Source organism: Crotalus tigris, unplaced genomic scaffold (assembly GCF_016545835.1).
Source record: "Crotalus tigris isolate CLP2741 ecotype Arizona unplaced genomic scaffold, ASM1654583v1 scf7180000022970.308977840:1548163, whole genome shotgun sequence".
Classification (NCBI taxonomy): Eukaryota; Metazoa; Chordata; class Lepidosauria; order Squamata; family Viperidae; genus Crotalus; species Crotalus tigris.
The window spans coordinates 1,159,112-1,177,166 of NW_024099557.1; positions in this window are offsets into that span (position 1 = coordinate 1,159,112).

Consider the following 18,055-nt stretch of genomic DNA (forward strand, 5'->3'; position numbering starts at 1 on the left):
TGGCAAGAAAAGGTCATAAATTCAGATGTGACTCGCTTAATAACTACCTTGCTTAGCACCAGAAATTCTAGTCTCAGCTGTGGTGATAAGTCAAGAACTTAGGATTCTGTTAAGGATTTGCAGACGATACCAAGCTGGCAGGAATAGCCAACACTCCAGAAGACAGGCTTAAGAGACAGGAGGATCTGGACAGACTTGAACACTGGGCGCTATCTAATAAAATGAAATTCAGTGGTGAAAAAAGTAAGGTTCTACATTTAGGCCAGAAAAACCAAATGCACAGGTATAGTATAGCAGGTGGTACCTTGCTCAACAATAGTAACTGTGAGAGGTATCTCAGAGTCCTAGTGGACAATCACTTAGATATGAGCCAGCAGTGTGCTGCAGCTGCCAAAAGGGCCAACACAGTGCTAGGCTGCATTAACAGAAGGATAGAATCAAGATCACGTGAAGTATTAATACCACTCTTCAATGCCTTGGTAAGGCCACACTTGGAATCCTGCATCCAGTTTTGGTCACCACGATGTAAAAAAGATGTTGAGACTCTAGAAAGAGTACAGAGAAGAGAAACAAAGATGATTAGGGGACTGGAGGCTAAAGCATATAAGGAACAGCTGCTGGAATTGGGTAATGTCTAGTTTAATGAAGAGAAGGACGAGGGGGGACATGATAGCAGTCTTCCAATATCTCAGGGGCTGCCACAAAGAAAAGGGTGTCAAGCTATTTTCCAAAGCGCCTGAAGGCAGGACAAGAAGTAACTGGTGGAAACTAAGAAAGGAGAGAAGCAACCTAGAACTAAGGAGAAACTTCCTGACAGTGAGAACAATTAACCAGTGGAACAATCTGCCTCCAGAAGTGGTGAATGCTTCAACACTGGAGGTTTTTAAGAAGAGACTGGACAGCCATTTGTCCGAAATGATATAGGGTTTCCTGCCTGAGCAGGGGGTTAGACTAGATGACCTCCAAGGTTCCTTCCAACTTTATTATTATTATTGATCATCGCATAGTCAGCCAGATGTTCAGACTGGATTTGGCATTTTGTCTACCTATCGACTCCTTACCCACGACCTGGGATATGCAGATGTGGATGTTTGATAGTATTACAGATATTGTCGCAGGATGGAAGCAGTTCCTAGTAAGGCCGCCTTTTGCAATTGACTAATAGCGAATTTGTCAATGCCACTGGTGTTCAAGTGGTGCTCCAGTTGTTGTTGGTTTTTTTTCATCTTTCCAATAATTGTCTATACTGAAACCACGAATAAATAATATTTTCTTGTGCTAATTCATCTATATGTTTTAATTGCCAATTCTTCCCATCCCAATTAAGTAATTGTTTATAAGAAATACTGTCCATCTTCACTCCTTTCCTTATTTCTTCTATTGCATGCCCTGGGATAGTCCATAATGGAATTCTTGAATCTATTCTACAATATTTCTTCCATACTCGAAGTAAAGAAATTCTTAAAATATGAGACTTAAAAGCCCTATCCACCTTCTTATTATAAATTAAATAGGCATGCCATCCATATAATAAATCCCACCCCTCCAAAAGGAGTATATCTACATTTGTTAAATTAATCCAATCACTAACCAGTGTTAAAACCACAGAATCATAATACAATTTGAAATTTGATACCTTGAGTCCACCTCTCTCTCGTGCGTCTTGTATGATTTTAAATTTAACTCTTGGTTTTTTCCCTGCCCAGATAAATTTATTAATACCTTTCTGCCATTCATCTAAACTTACCTCATTCTTCAAAATAGGTATCATTTGAAATAAAAAAAGAAACTTTGGCAAAACATTCATTTTAACTGCTGCTATTCTGCCCAACAAAGATAATTGCAACTTTTTCCAATCATTTAAATCCTTTTGTACTTTGAGCCACAACTTATAATTATTTTTATACAATTTTGCATTAGAAGCGGATAAAAATACCCCCAAATATTTTACCTTATTAACGATTTCAAAACCTGTCAATCTAACTAAAGTCTCTTTATCCGAATTAGTCATATTTTTTGGCAATATTTTAGTCTTATTATTATTAACTTTAAAACCAGAAACTTGTCCAAATTGATTTATCAATTGTAACAGATCCATTACTGAATAAGTTGGTTGAGACAAAGTAACAACCAGATCATCTGCAAAGGCCCTTAATTTATAATTATTCTTATTAATCTCTATTCCTTTTATTTTAGGTGATTCACGAATTTTAATCAGCAAAATTTCCAGAGTTAAAACAAACAACAAGGGTGACAATGGATAACCCTGTCTAGTCCCCTTTTCAATTTGAAATACCTCAGATAAACCTCCATTAACTATAAGTTGTGCTGTTTGTCTTTGATAAATTGCTTGAAGAGCCTGTAAAATTTTATCTCCAAAATTCATTTCCTCAACCAAACTTAACATAAATTGCCAATTTACCTGATCAAAGACTTTCTCAGCATCTAGAAAAATCAATCCTGCAGAGATCTGATTATTCTTATCCAAATATTCTATTAAATTGATAATTTATCTAACATTATTCTTCATATATCTTCCAGTTATAAAACCTGTTTGATCCATGTGTATTATTTGATTCAATACAATCATAAGTCTATTAGCTAAAATTTTTGAAAAAAATTTATAATCTGCATTCAAAAGAGATATAGGTCTATAATTTTTTGGTAAAGTAAGATCTTGATCCTCTTTTGGAATCAAAGATATAAAAGCCCTACCCCAAGATGGGAGGGGGGTCTCTGATCCCTGTAATATCTTGTTTAAAAGTTCCTTTAAAGGTTCTATCAACTCATCTATCAAAGTTTTATAATAAATTGATGTCAAACCATCAGTGCCCGGTGCTTTACCTAGTTTTAATTGTTTAATTGCCATCATAATTTCATCTGTAGTAATAAATCCATTAATCTCTTGTTTCTGTTCTTCTGTTAGCTTAGGAAAATGAGCATCTTGTAAATGTTTATCTATATCTAAACCCTGTACTTTCTTACCCATATATAATTTTGTATAATAATCTAAAAAAGATTTTTTAATCAGTTCCTTCTAAAAAACCAATTTACCAGTGCTAGGCTGCATTAACAGAGGGATAGAATCAAGATCACATGAAGTGTTAATACCACTTTACAAGGCCTTGGTAAGGTCACACTTGGAATCCTGCATCCAGTTTTGGTCAGCACGATGTAAAAAAGATGTTGATACTCTAGAAAGAGTACAGAGAAGAGCAACAAAGATGATCAGGGGACTAGAGGCCAAAATTTACAAGGAACGGTTGCTGGAATTGGGTATGTTTAGTTTAATGAAGAGAAGGACCAGGGGGGACATGATAACCGTATTCCAGTATCTCAGGGGCTGCCCCAAAGAAGAGGGAGTCAAGCTATTCTCCAAAGTGCCAGAAGGCAGGACAAGAAGCAACGGATGGAAACTGACCAAGGAGAGAAGCAACCTAGAACTAAGGAGAAATTTCCTGACAGTTAGAACAATTAACCAGTGGAACAACCTGCCTCCAGAAGCTGTGAATGCTCTAATACTGGAAGTCTTTAAGAAGAGACTGGACAGCCATTTGTCTGAAATGGTATAGGGTTTCCTGACTGAGCAGGGGGTTGGACTAGATGACCTCCAAGGTCCCTTCCAACTTTTTATATTACTATTACTACTACTACTACTACTACTACTACTACTACTGTTATTATTATTGTTGTTATTATTATTATGTTGTTGTTATTATTGTTGTTATGTTGTTGTTGTTTTGTTGTTGTTGTTATTATTATTATGGATCATCACACAGTCAGCCAGATGTTCAGACTGGATTTGGCATTTTGTCTACCTATCGAGTCCTTACCCAGGACTTGGGATAGGCAGATGTGGATGTTTTATGGTATTACAGGTATCGTTGCAGGATGGAAGCAGTTCCTAGTAAGGCTGCCTTTTGCAATTGACTAATGGCAAATTTGTCAATGCCAATGGTGTTCAAGTGGTGCTCCAGTTGTTTTGGGATTGCACCCAAGGAGCCTATGACTATTGGTACTACCCTTGCTTGCTTTTGCCACAGTCTTTCTATTTCTATTTGTAGGTATTTGTATTTTGTTATCTTCTCCAGCTCTTTCTCTTCTATTCTGCTTTCTCCAGGCACCCAACTTTTGATCAAGGGACCGTGGGGATGTTGTGATGGTTGTAAGTCCAAGGACCAGTTATAAGTCACTTTGTTCAATGCTGTTGTAACTTCAAATGGTCGCTAAACAAATGATTGTAAGTCCAGGACTACAGATAAATGGAAAACTGAGGCTTAATGATAGAATCTGCCGAGGATCAGTTTGCAAAAGGAACAGATTCAAACCTTGACTTCTCCGGTAGCACCAAAGAAATAATAACAGAATAACAGACTTGGAAGGGACCTTGGAGGTCTTCTAGTCCAACCCCCTGCTCAGGCAGTAAACCCTGTACCATTTCAGACAAATGGTTGTCATTCCAACTGTATGAAAATGGAAGGCTTTGAGAACCCTCCAAATTCCAGCAAGTAGCAGTAGCAGAAGTTTTTATGGATTTCTTCCTTCCTTCCTTCCTTCCTTCCTTCCTTCCTTCCTTCCTTCCTTCCTTCCTTCCTTCCTTCCTTCCTTTCTTCCTCTCCCTCTCCTCCTCCTCTTCTTTCTTTCTTTCTTTCTTTCTTTCTTTCTTTCTTTCTTTCCTTCTTTCTTTCTTTTTCTTCCTCCCTCCCTCCCTCCCTCCCTTCCTTTTTCCTTCCTTCCTTCCTTCCTTCCTTCCTTCCTTCCTTCCTTCCTTCCTTCCTTCCTTCCTTCCTCTCCCTGTCCTCCTCCTCCTCCTCCTCCTCCTCCTCCTCCCTTTCTTTCTTTCTTTCTTTCTTTCTTTCTTTCTTTCTTTCTTTCTTTCTCTTTCTTTTTTTCTTTCCTCTTTCCCAGATCCCCATTTTCACCTTCTATCCTTAACCACACAGATAAATTTGCAATAAAAAAACCCCACAAATGAAGGCTATCAATGGCATGGGAGCCATTAATTGCCCTGTTTTCCATGCCCACATTAAATAACGCCAGGCTCCTTGAGTGGGTTATATTTAGACTCTTCCCTTTGTGTGGATTTCAAGTGGAAGCTCTTAGAAGCAGGGCCCCATCCACTTCGATTCTCCCTTTTCTGGATCAGGGCCCACCTCTTGGATCAGGGAAGGCGAACAGCTGCGGGGCCAACTCAGTCCCAGAATAGCTCTCAGTCCTGCTCGCTGCATTCCTCCATATGGCCTAGCATCTCGCCCATCTGCCCAGCCACATGTTCCCTGGCACTCTTCTTTCAGCCTCCCCCCCCACTCCCCCTTGGCAGGGCTTCCCCCGAGCACAGTGAGAAAAAAGAAGCTTGCCAGGACTTTGTGTTGGCAAAGGAACCCAACACACCAGCTGCTGCTGCTGCCTGGATCAGAAAAGAGAGCAGACTTTCCGCTGTAGGAGGATCCCAGGATCTCCAGATAGGACATGTGGCAGCTAAGAATGCCCAGGGGAAGTTGACAAGGTAGGCAGAAGAGGGATGAAGCACCAAGAGGAATGGAAACATACTGCCTCAATTGATTGATGGCTAAAAGCCCCTGGCAATCCCCTGAAGGCTCGCGATTGGCTGCTGATGGCTTCCTTACAGATTAGGGGAAACCTGGCTTAATAGTAGCAACTGTGAGAGGGATAATGATGATGATGATGATGATGATGATGATGATGATGATGAAAGGGACCTTGGAGGTCATCGAGTCCAACCCCCTGCTCAGGCAGGAACGCTACACCATTTCGGACAAATGGCTGTCTAGTCTCTTCTTAAAAACTTCCAGTGTTGGAGCATTCACCACTTCTGGAGGCAGGTTGTTCCACTGGCTAATTGTTCTCACTCTCAGGAAGTTTCTCCTTAGTTCTAGGTTGCTTCTCTCTTTAGTAGTTTCCACCTGTTGCTTCTTCTCCTGCCTTCAGGTGCTTTGGAAAATAGCTTGACTCCCTCTTCTTTGGGGCAGCCCCTGAGATATTGGAAGACTGCTATCCTGTCCCCCCTCATCCTTTTCTTCGTTAAACTAGACATACCCAATTCCAGCAGCCGTTCCTTATATGTTTTAGCCTCCAGTCCCCTGATCATCTTAGTTGCTCTTCTCTGCACTCTTTCTAGAGTCTCCACATCTTTTTTACATCGTGGTGACCAAAACTGGATGCAGGATTCCAAGTGTGGCCTTCCTTACCAAGGCATTGTAAAGTGGTATGTCTAGTTTAACAAAGAGAAGGATGAGGGGGGACATGATAGCAGTGTTCCAATATCTCAGCGCCTGCCACAAAGAAGAGGAAGTCAAGTTATTCTCCAAGGTGCCTGAAGGCAGGACAAGGAGCAACGGATGGAAACTAACCAATGAGAGAAGCAACTTAGAACTAAGGAGAAACTTCCTGAGAGTTAGAACAATTAACCAGTGGAACAACCTGCCTCCAAAAGCGGTGAATCTTCCAACACTGGAAGTTTTTAAGAAGAGACTGGATAGCCATTTGTCCGAAATGGTGTAGGGTTCCTGCCTGAGCAGGGGGTTGGACTCGATGACCTGCAAGGTCCCTTCCAACTTTATCTTGGAGTCCTAGTGGACAATCACTTAAATATGAGCCAGCAGTGTGCTGCAGCTGCCAAAAAGGCCAATGTAATCCTCGGTTGCATTAACCTAGGGATAGAACCAAGATCACGTAAAGTGTTAGTACAGCTTTATAAAGCCTCAGGAAGACCACACCTGGAATACTGCATCCAGTATTGGTCACCATATTACAAAAAAGATGTAGAGACTCTGGAAATAGTGCAGAAACAAGCAACCAAGATAATTAAGGCAGGGTCTGGAGGCCAGAACATATAAAGAACGGTTGCAGGAATTGGGGATGTCTGGTCTAGTGAAAAGAAGGAGTAGAGGTGACATGATAGCAGTCTTCCAATATTTGAGGGGATGCCACAAAGAAAAGGGGGGCAACCTATTTTCCAATATACCAAAAGGCAGGACAAGACAGCTAGAACACTTAACCAGTGGAACAACCTGCCTCCAGAAGCGGCGAATGCTCCAACACTGGAAGTTTTAAAGAAGAGACTGGGCTCTACAGGAAACTCATATTTTACTTAAAGACCAGAAATATTTAGTTAATGCTCGTTTGGGATCTCATTTTATATCTCCTGCTCCTGGGAAGAAAGGGGGAGTTGTTATATATGTTAAACAAAACCTACCAGCTTGTCTGGTAGAATCAGATCCCCAGGGGAGATATGTGATGATTGAACTTGGTATATATGGTAAGAAAGTACTTATAGTTGGACTTTACGCTCCAAATCAACAACAGGAACAATTTTATAAACAGTTACATCAAAAAATAACTTTGCTTGATTATAGATCAGTGGTATTAATGGGTGATTGGAATGGTGTCTTAGATACACTAAGGGATAAGAAAGGTTCCTCTCCTTTTCTTAAACAAGCAAGGCTACCTAAAGCCTTTTTTGACATGAAAGAAGACTGGGAATTAAGGGATTATTGGCGGGAACGTAATCAAGAGGAGAGAGACTTTACTTTTTTTTCTGATAGACACCAATCTTTTTCAAGAATTGACTTTTTCTTGATTACCACGGACTTGTATAATAAAGTAAAGAATGTAAAGATTTTTCCTAGATCACTGACGGATCATAGTCCAGTTTGGATGGAGCTGATTCAAGAGAAAGAGGAAAGAAGATCTTGGAGAGTTAATGAAAATTTGTTTAGACAAGAAAAGAATGTTCAAAAACTAAAGGAGTGTTTAAAGGACTATTTTGCTTTGAATATGTATAAGGGGACTTCAATGTCAATGGTATGGGATGCAGGTAAAGCATTTATGCGCGGTGTTTTGATAAAAATGAATAATTTTTATAAGCGAAATCAGATTCAGAAACGTAGAGAACTTGAAGATGAAATTAAATTAAAAGAAAGGGCTTTGATTTTAAATCCTTCTGATGAGAGTATTAAAGAATCTGTAAAGTTATTAAGGTCACAATTTAATATGTTGATAGCAGATCAAGCTGCAACCAACTTATTATTTATGAAACAAAATACATTTTGTAATGCCAATAAGCCTGGGAGATGGTTGGCTTATCAATTAAGAAAGAAACAGAGACAAAGAATAATAGAGAAAATAAACTATAAGGGTAAATTAGTTTCTCAGAAGGAATTGATTAAAAAATCTTTTTTGGATTATTATCAAAACCTATATAAATCTACTAATATACAAATGCTAGATATAAATAAATATTTAGCTGAGGCAAGTTTTCCTAAACTGACTGAGGATCAGAAATATGAAATTAATGGTTTAATTACTAAGGAGGAAATTACCTCAGCAATTCAACAATTGAAATTAGGGAAAGCACCGGGTACGGATGGGTTAACAGCTGTTTATTACAAAGTTCTAATAGAGGAGATGATCCAACCATTACATGATCTTTTTAATGGTATTTTACAGGGTTTAGAGATTCCTCCTTCATGGCGTAGTGCTTTTATATCATTGATTCCAAAGGAGGATCAAGATCTTACCCTACCAAAAAATTACAGGCCTATATCTCTTTTAAATGTGGATTATAAGATATTTGTAAAAATTTTGGTAAATAGGCTTATGAGGGTGGTGCATCATCTTGTGCATAAAGATCAATCAGGATTTATAACAGGAAGGTATATGAAAAATAATGTCAGACAAATTATTAATTTACTAGAATATTTAGACAAGAACAACCAAGTTCCTGCAGGGCTCATATTTTTAGATGCTGAAAAAGCATTTGATCAATTGAATTGGCATTTTATGTTAAGAGTAATGGAAGAAATGAATTTTGGTGAAAAGATATTACAAGCTCTTACGGTAATATATCAAAAACAAACGGCACAACTTATTGTTAATGGAGGTTTGTCGGAGGTTTTTACAATAGAGAAAGGTACTAGACAGGGGTGTCCTTTATCGCCATTGTTGTTTGTTTTAACATTGGAAATATTATTGATCAAAATTCGAGAGTCTCAGGAAATTAAAGGAATATATGTTAATAAAAAAGAATATAAGTTGAGAGCTTTTGCGGATGACTTGGTTGTTACTTTGTCGCAACCTGATTATTCTGTAGTAAACTTATTACAGTTGATTCACCATTATGGTTTGGTCTCGGGTTTTAAGATTAATGTAAATAAGACTAAAATTTTACCTAAAAATATGTCGAGTCAGGAGAAGCAGATTTTGGTCAACTTGACGGGTTTTGAGATTGTTAATAAGGTAAAATATTTGGGGGTGATGCTGTCTGTTTCTAATGCAAAATTATTTAAAAATAATTATGAAAGGTTGTGGGTCAGGGTACAGAAGGACTTGAAGAATTGGGAAAAGTTGCAATTATCCCTCATGGGAAGAATTGCAGTGATAAAAATGAATATTCTACCCAAGTTTCTTTTTTTGTTTCAAATGTTACCAATTTTGAAAAATGAGATTAATTTAAATGAGTGGCAGAAGGGTCTCAACAAATTTATTTGGGCAGGGAAAAAACCAAGGGTTAAGTTTAAAATTATGCAAGACTTCCGTGAGAGGGGTGGACTTAAGGTACCAAATTTGAAATTATATTATGATGCGGTGGTTTTAACATTAATTAGTGATTGGGTAAATTTGACAAATTCTGAGATACTTTACTTAGAGGGATGGGATTTACTTTATGGGTGGCATGCCTATTTAATATTTAATAAAAAAATAGATTGGGCTTTTAAATCTCATATTTTAAGAATTTCTTTACTTAGGATTTGGAGAAAATATTATAAAAGTGATTTTAAAGTACCATTATGGGCTATACCTTGGCATGCGATAGAAGGAATAAAAAGAGGGGTTAAAATGGATATGGTGTCTTATAGACAGTTACTTAAATGGGATGGACAAAACTGGCAATTAAAATCACGGGAAGAGTTAGCACAAGAAAATTTTACTTATTCTTGGTTCCAATATAGGCAATTATTAGATAGATGGAAGATGGATTGTAAGGTGGGTTTTCTTAGAGAAGATGAAAACCTTATTAAGCAACTGAAGGATCAAAGACAAACCCACATTAAGAGAATTTATGGGGTTTTAGTTGAATTGGACTCAGAAACGGAACTAATTAAAGATTGTATGATTAGATGGGCGCAGAATTTTGGTGAGCCAGTTTCATTGGACACCTGGGAAACTATTTGGGTGAGAAATGTCAAATTTACTCAAGCACAGAACTTAAGGGAGAATTTTTATAAAATGTTTTATAGATGGCACCTTGATCCACAAAAAATGTCTTATATGTATCCTGACGTGCAACCCAAATGTTGGAGATGTGGTTATAAGGAGGCTTCTTATTATCATATTTGGTGGTCATGCAGAGAGATAAAAGCATTTTGGATTAAAATATGGTGGAATATCCAGAGAATTTTTAGAAGGAGGGTAAAATTTACTCCGCAATTATTTTTGTTAGGTATTGTTACAGATTGTGATACAAAGGAGGTTGTATTGATGTTAAACTTGATCACAGCCGCTAGGCTGTTAGTAGGACAATACTGGAAGAAGGAATCTTTGCCTACATTGCAGGAATGGTTTCTTAAAGTAGCTTATCTGGCAGAAATGGCAAAGATTTCGGCTTTCTTAAAGCAACAAACGCAAGAGAAGTTTTTTGCTGTTTGGGATAAATGGATAAAATTTATACAATTTAGATTGGGTATACAAAAATATTATATAGTTTTTTCATAAGTTTTATTTTCATATATATTATAGATAATTTTTTTATATATATAAATATAAAGTTTTTAATTTAATTTTTATTTTTATTTTTTAAGCCTATATTCTGCTCTGGGAAGCTCAGGGGGGGGGGGAAGGGAGGGTTTTTTTTTTTTTTTTTTTTGGGAGGGCTGGGGGATGGGTTTTTTTTTTTTATTTAATATATGTATTGTTTAGTTTTATTTTTCTGTATATGTTGCCTCTTGTTTTGTATTATTTTTCCTTTTTTGTAAAATTTATAAAACTTTCAATAAAAAAAAAAAAAAAAAAAAAAGAAGAGACTGGGCAGCCATTTGTCTGAAATGGTATAGGGTTTCCTGCCTGAACAGGGGGTTGGACTAGATGCACTCCAAGGTCCCTTCCAACATGATGATGATGATGAAACAATGGAAGGACACTAATGAAGGAGGGAACCAACTTGGAAATAAGGAGGAATTTACTGACAGTGAGAACAATTAATCAGCAGGATAGTAGAATAGAATAGAATAGAATAGAATAGAATAGAATAGAATAGAATAGAATAGAATAGAATAGAGCTGGAAGGTACCTTGGAGGTCTTCTAGTCCAGCCTCCTCCCCCCCGCTCCGGCAGGAGAAGCTATACCATCTCAGACAAGTGACTGTCTAGTCTCTTCTTAAAAATCTCCAGTGATGGAACACCCACAATTTCTGGTGGCAAGCTGTTCCACTGGTTGATTGTCCTCACTGTCAGGAAGTTTCTCCTTAATTCCAGGTTGCTTCTCTCCTTGATCAGTTTCCAACCATTGTTTCTCGTCCCTCCCTCTGGTGAATAACCTGGCCCCCTCTGCCTTGTGGCAGCCCCTCAGATACTGGAACACGGCTATCGGCTATCGTGTCTCCCCTATTTCTTCTTTTCTTTAGACTAGCCAAACCCGCAGTCTCCAAGCCTTTGATCATCTTAGTTGCTCTTCTCTGATTTTTTTCCCCAAACTGTCTCACATCTTTTTTGTGACACAATGACCAAAATTGGCTGCAGTATTCCAGGTGTGGTCTCACTAGGGTTTTATAAAGCGGTACTAGTACTTTGTGTGATTTTGATTCTATGCCTCTGTTTTTACAACCCAGGATTGTATTAGACTAGGTCAGAGTTTCCCAAACTTGACAATTTTAAGGCATGAGGACTTCAACTCCCAGAATTCCACAGCCAGCAACGCTGGCTGTGGAATTCTGGGAGTTGAAGTCCACATGCCTTAAAATTGTCAAGTTTGGGAAACACTGGACTAGGTAAACATCATCAGCAGGATTTTCTTGTCCTATACTCCTAAGCTCCTTCTGGGAGCTTATTATAGGCCCCTTAGACAGGAAGAAGATACGGTGAGTTCTTACTGCAAATCACATAACCGCACAAAGAAGTGTGTGATACAATCACGGGTAACTGCCAATTACCTTGACACTTCTGGGAATCTGATACTTCAAGAGTCAAAGGTCCAGCCAATTGTCCTCACTTTCTGACATTTTTATTTGTCAGAAGGGGGAAGGAAGAGCAAGGGGCCCTGCTGTCCTAGATCTAATTGGTTTGAAGAAATGAAGGCGATTGATATCCTGAGGCAAAGGGATTGTGTATCATCCTTAAATTCATGACACGCAGGGCAAGAGGAACTGGGAAGGCTTAAGATCAGAAGAGCAAAATCCAAGGATTTGTTTAATGTTTTAATCGATGGAGTTTTAACAGTTTGATGTGATTTGATATAATAATAGTAATAATAATAATAATAGCACAGACTGACTACAAGCAGCAGCATGACAAAGTAGCAACAATGGTACATTGGAAGATCTGCAAAAAATATCATTTGCCTGTAAGCAAAAACTGGTGGGATCATAAAATAGAGAAAGTCATAGAAAATGATAAAATTAAACTGCTCTGAGACTTCAGAATTCAAACAGACAAGCACCTGCAACATAACACCCCAGACTTAACAATTGTCGATGAGAAAGACAAAAAAGTATGGATAGTGAACATGGCAGTGCCTGGAGACAGCAGAATAGACAAGAAAGAGCTGGAGAAGGTAACAAAATACAAAGACCTACAAACAGAAATAGAAAGACTGCGGCAAAAGCAAGCAAGGGTAGTACCAATAGTCATAGGCACCTTGGGTGCAATCCCAAAACAACTGGAGCAGCACTTGAACACCATTGGCATTGACAAATTCACTATTAGTCAATTGCAAAAAGCAGCCTTACTACGAACTGCTGCCATCCTGCGACGATATCTGTAATACCATCAAACATCCACATCTGCCTATCCCAGGTCCTGGGTAAGGACTCGATAGATAGACAAAATGCCAAATCCAGTCTGAACATCTGGCTGACTGTGCGATGATCCAAAATAATAATAATAGTTGGAAGGGACCTTGGAGGTCATCTAGTCCAACCCTCTGCTCAGGCAGGAAACCCTATATCGTTTCAGACAAATGGCTGTCCAGTCTCTTCTTAAAAATGTCCAGTGTTGGAGCATTCACTTTCTGGAGGCAGGTTGCTCCACTGGTTAATTGTTCTAACTGTCAGGAAATTTCTCCTTAGTTCTAGGTTGCTTCTCTCCTTGATTAGTTTCCATCCATTGCTTCTTGTCCTGCCTTCAGGCGCTTTGGATAATAGCTTGACTCCTTCTTTTTTGTGGCAGCCCCTGAGATATTGGAAGACTGCTATCATGTCCCCCCTCGTCCTTCTCTTCATTAAACTAGACATACCCAATTCCAGCAGCCGTTCCTTATATGTTTTAGCCACCAGTCCCCTAATCATCTTTGTTGCTCTTCTCTGAACTCTTTCTAGACTAATCTCAACATCTTTTTTACATCGTGGTGACCATAACTGGATGCAGCATTCCAAGCGTGGCCTTACCAAGGCATTGTAAAGTGGTATTAACATTTCACCTGATCTTGATTCTATCCCTCTGTTAATGCAGCCTAGCACTGTGTTAGCTTTTTTGGCAGCTGCAGCACACGGCTGGCTCCTATTTAAGTGATTGTCCACTAGGACTCCAAGGTCGCTGTCACAGTTGCTATTATTGAGCAAGGTACCACCTCGTGGCCAATCCTCAAATGGAGTGTGCATTAGTGTCCTTGCAATAAAGCATGCTACTGTTAACAGAAGCTAGTATGGATCTGTTAGAAGAATAATTTGAGGTTGTGCAAAAATAAATCACAGACAGCTGTGAGGAAAGGAGAATTATTTATTCCCAAAAGCCAAGGGGCTTGCCTATGGTAATGTAGAATAATGAAAAATCACTAAAATAATGATGTGTCTGCATAATTACTAGAATAATGCTGTGTTAGTAGTATGTGACTAACCAAATGCGCATTGCACTCGGATACAATGTATGTAGCAAACCCTCCATTGTATGCCCGTGAGAAACTAACCTAATGTAATACAATGTAGATTTTTATGTGTGTTCCTTTGTTCCTGAGAAAGGGAAAGTATAAAACTGTAGTCTGAACCCGCCCTCGGGTTTCAGAATTGCTTGTTGCTACTGCTTCTGAACCTGCACAATAAATCTCTCTGCTAAACCCTCTGGAATTCGTAAAAGTCCTTCAGTTTATTCCACAAGAATGGGGGTGGCTGCAAAGAAATGGGGCACAGAGACATTGTTTTATAGGGGAGCTTGTCCAGTAGTGGGATTCAAATGTGTGAACAACCTTTTCTCTATGTGGATGCCGCTTCCGGAAGTCCATTCTGGGCTTGGGCAACAAAAAAGTAGCTATCGGTTCTGCCAAACTGGTGCAAACTGGCTGAATCCCACCAATTAGTTTGTCCTGGGTGTGGACGTGTGTGTGTGTGTGTGTGTGTGTGTGTGTGTGTGCTGATTCTAAGGTGACACTTGAGGGCTTGGGCGAGAGTACGTGCTGACCCAGGAGAAGGGATTGATTAAATCAAGTGATATGGATTGGGTCTCTTGGTTTGAACGGAGTGTTATAATTATGTTTGCATTGTGTTAATTGAATTTTGTGTGTTTGCTTGTGTGTGTTTGCAATTTGAAATGTGTGTTTAATTAATTCTGATGTTTGTGTAAGTTTAAAGGGTTTTGGAGACTGTTAGATTCAATCACTTTGTGGAGACCTGGATCAGTTAACATATGATTCCCAATTCAATATTTCTAACACAGTTATAACATTTATAAATTTTTTCCCCACAGATCTGTCACAAACTAACAGACTAATCTCTGCTCTTTAACTGATAGAGTTATTGGTTTAGTACAGAGGTAGGCAACCTTGGCTCTTTTATGACTCGTGGACTTCAACTCCCAGAATTCCTGAGCCAGCATGGCTCAGCTTGGAAACCTCTCCCTTCCCCTCAGCATGGCTGGCTCAGGAATTCTGGGAGTTGAAGTCCACCAGTCATAAAAGAGCCAAGGTTGCCTACCCCTGACTTAGTAGATCAGGGGAATGCTATAGACATAATGTATCTCAGACTTTAGGAGAGTATCACGTGATATTCTTCTGAGCAGAATTGTAAAATACGGGCTGGATGATACAACTGTTAGAAAGACTCAAGATTGGCTAAAAAAAAAACCCCAGCCCCCCAAAATAGCTCATTAATTTACTTGGAAGGAAGTACCAAGTTTGCAGAAATTAACCAGTTTTGTAGGGCTGAGTTCACAGCTGGCAATGAACCCCTAGGCTGGATTCAGTAGATTAAATGCATTTGGCTAGTTGATGCTTCAGGGGAAACATAACCCAGAGAATGGCCTAAAATCAAATCCAAGTTGAAACTGAGAAAGCAGATCTGGACAGCAATTCATTTATTGGTTAATACCGCCTGCAGCCTCACCTATATGATTAAATGTGGTGAGTCAATGATATATAAATACGAATTTCTCCTCTGGCTTTGAAGAAAGCCCAATCTGCCTTAATTCTACTTTCTGGGGGCTGAGCCAGCAACTAGCTTTAAGCCAATATGAGGTAGAGATATGAATACAACCAGGTGCAGCAAAACAGCACAGAATAAGTAGCTTTGGCAGAGGTCCACAATCTAATTAGTCCTGCTCATTAGTTCAAATTTCCTTTTCTTTTCAGAAGAGGGAGTAGACTGGAAGATGTGTCTCATCTTCCATGCTGGTGGAGCTTGGCGGAGAGAAATAGTTGAAGGCAGAGGAACAAGTTACACAGTCAACCATCCAGGTTATCGCAATAGGAACTGGACAAATAGTTCAATCCTGGACCTGAAATCTGGTTGTGGCTGTGCTGCTCATGATGTCACCAAATGTTTAAGGTCGTTAAGGTTCATCAGTAAGCGACATAAAAATATTTATCGTATTTCTGGAGGTTTTTAAGAAGAGACTAGACCAGGGGTAGGCAACCTTGGCTCTTTTATGACTCGTGGACTTCAACTCCCAGAATTCCTGAGCCAGCCATGCTGAGGGGACAGGGAGAGGTTTCCAAGCTGAGCCATGGCGGCTCAGGAATTCTGGGAGTTGAAGTCCACGAGTCATGAAGGGGCCAAAGTTTCCCTCACGCTGGCTCAGGAATGCTGGGAGTTGAAGTCCACGAGTCATAAAAGAGCCAAGGTTGCCTACCTCTGGACTAGACAGTCACTTGTCTGAAATGGTACTATAGATTTTCCTGCTTGAGCAGGGGGCTGGACTAGAAAACCTCCAAGGTCCCTTCCAGCTTCTATTCTGTTTTGTTCTGCTCTATTTATTTGAGAATAGAATAGAATAGAATAGAATAGAATAGAATAGAATGGGACCTTGGAGGTCTTCTAGTCCACCCTCCTCCTCAATCAGGAGAACCTATACCATTTCAGACAAGTGACTGTTCAGTCTCTTCTTAAAAACCTCCAGTGATGGAGTGCCCACTATTTCTGGTGGTAAGCTGTTCCACTGGTTGATTGTCCTCACTTTCAGGAAGTTTCCCTTAGTTTCAGATTGCTTCTCTCCTTGATCAGTTTCCAACCATTGTTTCTTGTCCTTCCCTCTGGTGCTCTGGTGAACAGCCTGATTCCCTCTGCCTTGACTTTGTATCCCACCTTTATTACTTTATTACTAACTCAAGGTGGCGAACATGCCTACACCTCCTCCCACTTTCCACACAACAACAACCCTGTGAGGTGGTGTCAGAAGATTAAATGGGGGTCCAACTCGAGCCTGGTTCGCATAAGAATAAATAAAAATGAAATCCAGACAGCTGTTAGGAAAAGAGAAATATTCCTTCCCAAAAGCAAAAACGTTTGCCTTGGGGGGCAGCTGCAGCAAAATGGGGGTACAGAGACATTGTTTTATATGAGAGCTTGTCCTGGATGTGGAAGTACATATGTGCTGATTCTAGGGTGACATTTGAGGGACATGGGTGTGTGTAGATTCACGTCATCTATGATGTTTATTCGTGAAACTGTAGTTCCACTATTTTAATGAACTCTATTTGTGCTTACAGACCTTTTCCTTTGATATGTGGATTAGGTCTGGAGGCTCTTGATGTGGATGAAGAAGGAGAGTGCAAAAGTTGGCTTGAAACTCAACATTAAGAAAACCAAGATCATGGCATCCGGCCCTCTCAATTCCTGGCAAATAGATGGGGAAGAAATGGAGGTAGTGACAGATTTTATCTTCCTGGGCTCCAAGATTACCACAGATGGGGACTGCAGCCAAGAAATTAAAAGACACTTGCTCCTGGGGAGGAAAGCTATGGCAAATGTAGACAACATACTAAAAAGCAGAGACATCACCCTGCCAACAAAAGTGCGTATAGTCCAGGCCATGGTTTTCCCAGTTGCAATGTATGGCTGTGAAAGTTGGCCCATAAGAAAGGCTGAGCGCCAAAGAATGGAGGCCTTTGAACTCTGGTGCTGGAGAAGACTTCTGCAAGTCCCCTGGACTGCAAGGCGTCCAAACCGGTCAGTCTTAGAGGAGATCAACCCCGACTGCTCTTTAGAAGGCCAGATCCTGAAGTTAAAACTCAAGTACTTTGGCCACCTAATGAGAAGGAAGGACTCACTGGAGAAGAACCTAATGCTGGGAAAGATGGAGGGCAAGAGAAGAAGGGGACGACAGAGAATGAGGTGGCTGGATGGAGTCACTGAAGCAGGAGGCGTGACCTTAAATGGACTCCAGAAGATGGTAGAGGACAGGAAGGCCTGGAGGAACGTTGTCCATGGGGTCGCAATGGGTCGGACACGACTTCGCAACTAACAACAACAACCACAAATTATTGTTTATGTCCAGAACTGGGAATAATCTAAAAGAAATCATTCGGTGGTACTCCTGTTCATTAAACTAGACACACCCAATTCCAGCAACCGTTCCTTATATGTTTTAGCCTCCAGTCCCCTGATCATCTTTGTTG